Below are 9,124 nucleotides of genomic sequence, written 5' to 3' on the forward strand. Positions count from 1 at the left end.
GGGAGCGGGCGGAAGTGCGTGGGCGGAAGTCCGTGGGCGGCGTGTGTGGTCCCGACTGTGTCACGAAGAGACTGTCATCATGGAGGCATACCGTCGCATGGGGATCGATGTCGGGCGTCTGATTGATTTGGTAAGTCTGTGTGTCCGTCCCCATGCGACGATATGCCTCTATTGTGCTAAGTCGCCGTATCGGACTACTACTCCCATCCGGTATTTAGGATGGGAGAGTTGTCCCTGTGTCCGGCGACTTAGCACAATACTAAAGTTCACACCAAACACAAACACACAATACACAAACATGACACACAGTACAGTACATACAACACATAACATAGAGTATATACTCACCATACACCACACTTGTAGGCGAAGCCCTCGATCCTCCAGGAAAAAATCACAAAATAAAAAATCAAATCCATACTCCCTGTCCGCAGAATCCATAAAACGAGTGTCCCACGCCGATCGGCTGCTCTCCGACGATACACTGCCAGGAGCGAAGCTCCTAGCAGTGTATCGCGTACTGTCCCGGAGCTCAATGGCTCCGGCGTCTCGGTTAACGGCAGTACAGCTGCGTTGAACTTTCCCACGCAGCACTGCCGTTAAGCGAGAGAGCCGGGGTCAATGACCGCCGGTTAACTCGCTCGCGCATGCGCAGTGACACACCGACAGGAACTATGGCTCCTGTCAGTGTGTTGCTGCAGCCGTGGAGAGCAGACATATCTCTGGATGTGTCTGTTCTCCATGGAAGATCTTCGTGGGACCCTCGATGGATTTCTGCGGACAGGGCCAGGGAGTATGAATTTGTTTTTTTATTTTGCGTCTTTTTCAGGTCGAGGGTCTTCAGGACGGATTGAGCGTACAATAAAATATGGTCAAAAAGTGTGTGTCTTTATTTCATTAAAATATTTTTTTTCTAGTGTTTGTGTTTTTTTTTTTAACCCTTTCATTGGATTAATAATGGATAGGCGTCTTATTGACGCCTCTCCATTATTAACCGGGCTTAATGCCACCTTACAATAGCAAGGTGGCATTAACCCCTCATTACCCCATATCCCACCGCTACACGGGAGTGGGAAGAGAGTGGCCAAGTGCCAGAATAGGCGCATCTTACAGATGTGCCTTTTCTGGGGTGGCTGGGGGCAGATGTTTGTAGCCAGGGGGGGCCAATAACCATGGACCCTCTTCTGGCTATTAATATCTGCCCTCAGTCACTGGCTTTACCATTCTGGCGGAGAAAATTGCGCGGGAGCCCACGCCAATTTTTTCCGCCATTTAACCCTTTAATAGGATTAATAATGGATAGGCGTCTTATTAACGCCTCTCCATTATTAACCGGGATTAATGCCACCTTACAATAGGAAAAATACGTGCAAATGAAAGACGTGGCACTTAAATACGGGATACGTGGCACTTAAATACGTGGCACGTGGCACTTGTACGTGATACGTGGCACTTAAATACGTGATATGTGTCACTTATACGTGATACGTGTCACTTATACGTGATACGTGGCACATGGCACTTATACGTGGCACTTAAATACGTGGCACTTAAATACGTGGCACGTGGCACTTAAATACGTGGTACTTAAATACGTGGCACTTAAATACGTGGCACGTGGCACTTAAATACGTGGCACGTGGCACTTATACGTGGCACTTAAATACGTGGCACGTGGCACTTAAATACGTGGCACGTGGCACTTAAATACGTGGCACGTGGCACTTAAATACGTGGCACGTGGCACTTATACGTGGCACTTAAATACGTGGCACGTGGCACTTATACGTGGCACTTAAATACGTGGCACGTGGCACTTATACGTGGCACTTAAATACGTGGCACGTGGCACTTAAATACGTGGCACGTGGCACTTATACGTGGCACTTAAATACGTGGCACGTGGCACTTAAATACGTGGCACTTATACGTGGCACTTAAATACGTGGCACTTATACGTGGCATTCGTTTATGCGCACGTCTTCTCTGCCGCCGCAGCCTCTAAAATAAAAAAATAAAAATATATTTTGTAAACACAACAATGAAAAATATATCAAACATGCCTGGAAAACAATGTGGATTATGTAAGGGTACGTGTCCACATTCAGGAAGGCCCACCCCCTTCTGGGACGCAATGATGCCAGATGTGTTCATTGTACAAATCCGGCATCATCGCACCCCACGCATAGGGCCCTGTTTTATTCCTTGCGGAGCCGCAGCTTCTCAGCAAGGAACACGGACATGCTGTGATCATAAAAGACGCGCAGCATGTCCAGAGTCGCAGGGCTGACGCATGACACACAGTGGACACGTGATTTCATGAAATCCCCTCCACTATGGTTACATCTGGACGCTGCATGTTTGGCGCTGCGGCCCCACGCAGCGCCAAACACACAGCGTTTCCAGAACGTGGACATGTACCCATAACCCAATATATAAAACAAACAGACATCTGCTTACCTGACGTTTATGACGATTCAAGATTAGAAGAATCAACCCCAGGATCGCAATCCGGTGTGGTGTGCGGAGCTGGATCCGCGGGCTGTCATCTGGCCTACTCTCAGCACTCTGCAGAGCGCTGTCATTACAAACACGTCCACTCATTTTGGTGTGTTAAGTTCCAAAATGGAGGATGGAAGAAGAAAAGGGTTGGACAAGGAAATGACATCATTTTTTTTTTTTCCCCCCCCCACTGCAGTAAACTTTATTTCTGTCAAACACAGACAATCTGCAGACAAAACTGCATCAAAAAACGCACTAAAAAACGCACTAAAAAACGCACCAAAAAACGCACCAAAAACGCACCAAAAACGCACCAAAAACGCACCTGCGTTTTCTGCAGAGACCTGCAGTTTCAGTCAGGAAAAAAAAAGGATGGAAATCCTGAACGTGTGAACATAGCCTTAGTGTACTGGTTGTTTTTTCCTCCTATCGGCATGTTGGAATTTTGTCATGTATTCTGTCATGCTTGCATATTTTATCTTTATAACATGTTGTTTGTATTTTCAAATAAAATTTATTGCTTTTTTATATTATTGAGTATCTATATTCTTTCAATTCGCTAGTATATGATATGTTTCCTTGGGAGTGATGCTCCTCTAGATTTTTTGCGATATTGGGAGAGCTTTTTCTGTCTATTTAACATGCTCTCGGCCATCTATAGATGCTTATTGATTATTGTATACACTTTATGAGGTTATAGCCCTGGAACGCTTCAACGGATCCCACTGATTCTGAGATTATTTTCTCATGACCTATTGTACTTCATGTTAGTGGTAAAATTTATTCGATATGACTTATGTTTATATATGAAAAGTACAGAAATTTGGCAAAAATTTTGTACATTTTGCAATTTTCAAACTTTAAATTTTTGTACCCTTAAATCAGTCATATCGCACAAAATAGTTAATAAATAACATTTCCCACATATCAACTTTACATCAGCACAATTTCGGAAACATATTTTGTTTTGTTAGGACGTTATAAGGTGTAGTGTGGCTAAGGGTCGTATAGTCAATGGGAGGTATGTGTCACAGAGATGGCTTGTCTGTGATCTAACCCGGAGTGTTTTCTTTAGTGCACGTAAGCACTAAGGGATCGTTTAGTACACTTGGGTCCGGTTACGGGTAGCTCTGAGAAATGGTAGGGTCTGGCTACCCATATACCTCACCTCTGGGTAGAGACATCACCGTACCTCTATAGGTGTTTAAGGACCTGCGGTGATGTCATAACTATGTGACTAATCATGTGATAGATTCCTGGGTGTGGTTATAGCTATATAATGTAGGCTACTGCCTAACACAGGACCTGTATGTGGGGAGGTGGAAGCCTCCTGTGTGTGTTGAGGCTCCAGAACCGAGCCTGACATACTTTCTTTTGCCTGAGCTAAAGGCTATTTTTTTTTCTGTTTTGTTTTCTGGGTTTGTGAAGCAGTAAACCCTGTGAACTTTTAATGGAACATGTCTCTTGATTGCTACCTGCTGCACCTGAACGAGTACAACCCCTACAAAGGGTTAAAAGTTGACCAGCGATTTCTCATTTATTCACCAAAATTTACAAAACCCTTTTTTTTAGGGACCACCTCACATTTGAAGTGAGTTTGGGGAGTCAATATAACAGAAAATGCCTCAAAGTGACACCATTCTAAAAACTACACCCCTCAAGGTGGGCAAAACCACATTCAAGAATTTATTAACCCTTCAGGTGCTTCACAAGAACAAAAGCAATGTGGAAGGAAAAAATTAACATTTTACTTTTTTCACAAAAAAATTACTTTGGAACCAATTTTTTCTGAATACGTTATTACCCCGTATGTTGGGGAAAGCCACTGTTTGGGCGCTTGGCAGGGCTCAGGAGGGAGGGAGCACCATTTGACTTTTTGAATGCAAAATTGGCTGTAATCAGTGGTGGGTGCCGTGTTGCGTTTGGAGACCCCCTGATGTAACTAAACAGTGGAAACCCCATCAATTCTCTCTAACCCTAAGGGTATGTGCACACGTCAGGATTTCTTGCAGAAATTTCCTGAAGAATACCGGAAATTTTCTGCAAGAAATCCGCATGTTTCTTTTTGCGTTTTTTTCCCGTTTTTTTAAAGCATTTTGCAAGCGTAATTAGCTTGAAGAATGCTAAAGTTTTCCAAGCGATCTGTAGCATCGCTTGGAAAACTGATTGACAGGTTGATCACACTTGTCAAACATAGTGTTTGACAAGTGAGACCAACTTTTTACTATAGATGCAGCCTATGCAGCATCAATAGTAAAAGACAGAATGTTAAAAATAATAAAAAAAATAAAAAAAGTGGTTATACTCACCTTCTGCAGACAGCCGATCTCCTCAGCGGCTTCCGTTCCTATAGATGGTGTGTGCAGGACCTTCGATGAGGTCGCGGTCACGTGACCGCGACGTCATCGCAGTCATGTGACCGCGACGTCATCGCAGGTCCTTCACACACACCATCTATAGGAACGGAAGCGGCAGCGTGCACCGCTGAGAGGCAGGAAGACTCCGGGGGCCATCGAAGGTGAGTATATGACTATTTTTTATTTTAATTCTTTTTTTTTTAACCAATTATACGGTGCCCAGTCCATGGAGGAGAGTCTCCTCTCCTCCACCCTGGGTACCAACCGCACATGATCTGCTTACTTCCCGCATCGTGGGCACAGCCCCGTGGGGGAAGTGAGCAGATCAATGCATTCCTAGGTGTGCGGAATCCCCGCAATTCCGCAAATTTAATGAACATGTTGCTTTTTGTTCTGCGATGCGATTTTTTTCACGGAAAAAAATGCAACATTTGCACAAGATATGCGGAATACACTGAAAATAATGGGAGACATATGTAAGCGGTTTTTTTGCATTTTTATCACGTTTTTATAGCGAAAAAAGCACGAAAAATACTGAACGTGTGCACATGGCCTCACACAGTCCTAACTCCAACACACCCCTAACCTTAATCCCAAAACTAACCATAATCCTAACTCCAACACCACAACCCTAACCCCAACACAACCCTAACCCTAGCTCTAACCCTAGCGCCAACCCCTAGCCCCAATCCTAAACCTAGCCCCAACCCCAACTCTAACCCCAACCCTAATCCCAACCCTAATAGAAAAATAACACATTTTTGTTTTTTATTATTTTTACCTAATGGGATGATAAAGGGGGTTTGATTTACTATTTTCTTTTTATTTTGATCACTGTGATAGGGTCTATCACAGTGATCAAAATGCAGTTAAAGGAAAAATCTATTGTTGCCGGGTGCCGGCCGGCAGATCTCTGTGCGCGCACTGTGCATGCGTCTGCCTTTTTGTTCCTGTAAGAAGACGCCAAGGGCTGGGGGACAGGACCGGGAGAAGCAGGAGGTGCCGGAGGTACTGGTGGGGGCTCGGAGGATCTAATTTCTCTTCTCTGATGTGCTGGAACATTTCAGAGGAGAGAGACATAAACGGGAAATATGACTTTTTTTGCAGTCACCCCAGTAGCTGAGACCCCAGAGATTTTCCAATGCTGGGAGACGCTATAATGAGAAATAAGTACTCTTAACTGCCGCCGTTAAAAGGCGCAACGGCGGTTGTTAATAATAATAATAAAAAATAATCTTTATTTTTATATAGCGCTAACATATTCCTCAGCGCTTTACAGTTTTGCGCACATTATCATCGCTGTCCCCATTGGGGCTCACAATCTAAATTCCCTATCAGTATGTCTTTGGAATGTGGGAGGAAACCCACACAAACACGGAGAGAACATGCAAACTCTGCAGATGTTGTCCTTGGTGGGGTTTGAACCCAGGACTCCAGCACTGCAAGGCTGCTGTGCTAACCACTGCGCCACTGTGCAGTCCCTGGTGTATATGGGCTAGTGATTGAAGTATAATAATAAACAATAATAAAACACAACAATATCTACGTAACCAATGCTCCGTGCTGGATACAGTTTCCATCCCATACAGCCACGGACTTCACTCTACATCCATTCGTCCTAGAGTCTTTAGTAAGTGACCAGCTGCTCACACCCTCGCACACACATGGCTCCACTATTTACATCTCGTACACACCCGGCTCTTCTTTGTTCACATTGTACACATATGGCTCCGCTCTGTACACCTGGTACACACACGGCTCCGCCCCATACACCTCGTACACACACGGCTCCGCCACATACACCTCGTACACACATGGCTCCAGCCCATAAACACACCGCTTCACTAAATACACCTTGTACACGCATGGATCCGCTCGCCTCGTACTCGCACGGCTACTCTCCGTACACCCAGTATACACGCGGCTCTGCAGCATACACCTTATACGCACATGGCTCCGCCCTGTAACCTCATACACGCACGGCTCCTCTCCGTACACCCATGGTTCCGCTCCGTACACCCTGTACATGCACGGATCCATTCCGTACACCCCGTACACACACAGCTCTGCTCTGTACACCCCGTACATGCATAGCTCCGCTCAGTACACACTGTACACACAGGGCTCTACTCCGTACACCCTGTACATGCATGGCTCTGCTCATCTCGTACACTCATGGATCCGCTCCGTACACGCACAGTTCCACTCTGTACACCCCCGGCTCCACTCCGTGCGTGCACGGCTCCGCTCCGTACAAGCACCGCTCCTCTCTGTACACCCCGTACACGCACGGCTCCACCTCGTACATGCATGGCTCCGCTCCATAGACACACGGCTGCGCTCTGTACACGTACACACACGCCTCCGCTCCGTACATCTTGTACACACACGAATCTGCTCCCTACACACATGGATCCGCTCCGTACACACACGTCTCCTCTCCATACACCTCTTACACGCGCGGCTCCGCTCCTTACACCTTGTACACGCACGGCTCCAGTCCACACACCTCGTACATGCGCGGATACGCTCCATACACCAGCGGCTCTTATCCGCACTGCACACCTCGTACACACACGGTTCTGCTCCGTACACCTCATACAGACGGCTCTGCTCCGTACACGTTGTACACACACGGCTCTGCTCCGTACACCTCTTACACACATATCTGCTCCTTACAAACACGGCTCCACTCCGTACACCTCGTACACACATGGCTCTGCTCCGTCCACCTCGTACACACACGGCTCTGCTACATCCACACTGTAAACCCCTCCTGACCCCACACATAAACTTCCCCTCATCCAGCACCATGACAACCAGCACAGCAAAGTCCTGCATACACTGAGGCCCCTGATCATGTGACCCCTGACTCCTCCCCTCCTGTGACCTCATCACAGGTCCTGTGCGCACAGAGCAGCCATATATGTGGAGTAGTGATGGGAAATCTAGTTCATTTTGGTGATTAGTTCACCATGAACTAGTTCACTGAAAAGATTAGTTCAAAAGATTAGTTCATTTAGTTCATTTAGTTCAGTATTGCTCTGGATTCTGCTGAGAAGAGATGCATCAGTTCTAGTTCGTTACACAGAAGCTGTGGCTCCTAGGATGAGTTATAGTTTTGTTAAAATGATCAGAAATAGTTAATACATCTGATCATTACATAAAAAACTCTTGTTAAAGGGGTACTCAGTCTGGAGAAAAAAAAATTCTAAAGTTATTTATTCAAGTTAGTAATTTCTTTTTTTTCTTTGTGAAATATTCAAACCTCCCAGTGCGCAGTGTATTATCTGCACACATTATGGTCACTTGCAGTGTCTCTGGTATTGAGCACTGAGCAGGCAGACAGTATTCATTTCACACCACTGCAATAGGTTACAAAAGGAAGCGATGTGGTGAAACTACACAGAACTACAGATTTACCAAGCTGCCTTAGGGTATGTGCACACGTTCAGGTTTTTTCGCGTTTTTTTTCGCGATAAAAACGCTATAAAAACTCATTAAAAATGCATACATTATGCATCCTATCATTTAGAATGCATTCTGCGTGTTTTGTGCACATGGTGCGTTTTTTCCGCGGAAAAAACGCATCGCAGTAAAAAAAGCATGTTCATTAATTTTGCGGTTTTTTGCGTTTTTCCAGCTATTCTATGCATTGGGAAAAAACGCACAAATAACGCATCAAAATCGCAGTAAAAACGCATGCAGATTTCTGGCAGAAATGTCCGTTTTTTGTCAGGAAAATTTCTGCCAGAAATCCTGATGTGTGCACATAGCCTTACAGTAAATGGATCTTTTGCTGCCCATAGCAACCAATCACAGCTCAGATTTCACTTGCCAGAGCACTGCACTACTGCAGTATCAGAAAGCTGACCTGTGATTGGTTGCTATGGGGCAAAGAAAATCTTCCTATTGGACAGCCTGATAATTCTCCACCCTATCCTGTGAGGAGCTGATAGGAAATGCATCGTCATGTGACCTGTGAACTAAATGAACTGCTGAACTAGATGTTCTGTTGAGAATGACTCAGGACAGCCTAGTTCAACGTGATGCATCTCACTGAGCCCAGCAGCAGTTCCCCCTGTATTAGTGTAGAGTACTGACTCATATGATTGTGTATGAGGGAGCTGAGAAGCCGTTCAGCATCCTGAGAACAGAACAGGAGCCAGTGGTAAAGATTGTAGCAAGGCTGATCCTCTACAGGAGGCTGATCTTATCATAAAGACTGGTGAGGGGCATGAACCACACCACAGAATCACTCTCTC

At 45.5% G+C, this 9,124-nt stretch overlaps 1 protein-coding gene; it reads right to left on the reverse strand.

Moving 5' to 3' along the window:
* The window catches only part of LOC143766335 (uncharacterized), a 569,027-nt gene that overhangs the window by 470,838 nt on the left and 89,065 nt on the right, over nt 1-9,124 (reverse strand).

Source organism: Ranitomeya variabilis, chromosome 4, assembly GCF_051348905.1.
Source record: "Ranitomeya variabilis isolate aRanVar5 chromosome 4, aRanVar5.hap1, whole genome shotgun sequence".
In the NCBI taxonomy this organism is placed as follows: Eukaryota; Metazoa; Chordata; class Amphibia; order Anura; family Dendrobatidae; genus Ranitomeya; species Ranitomeya variabilis.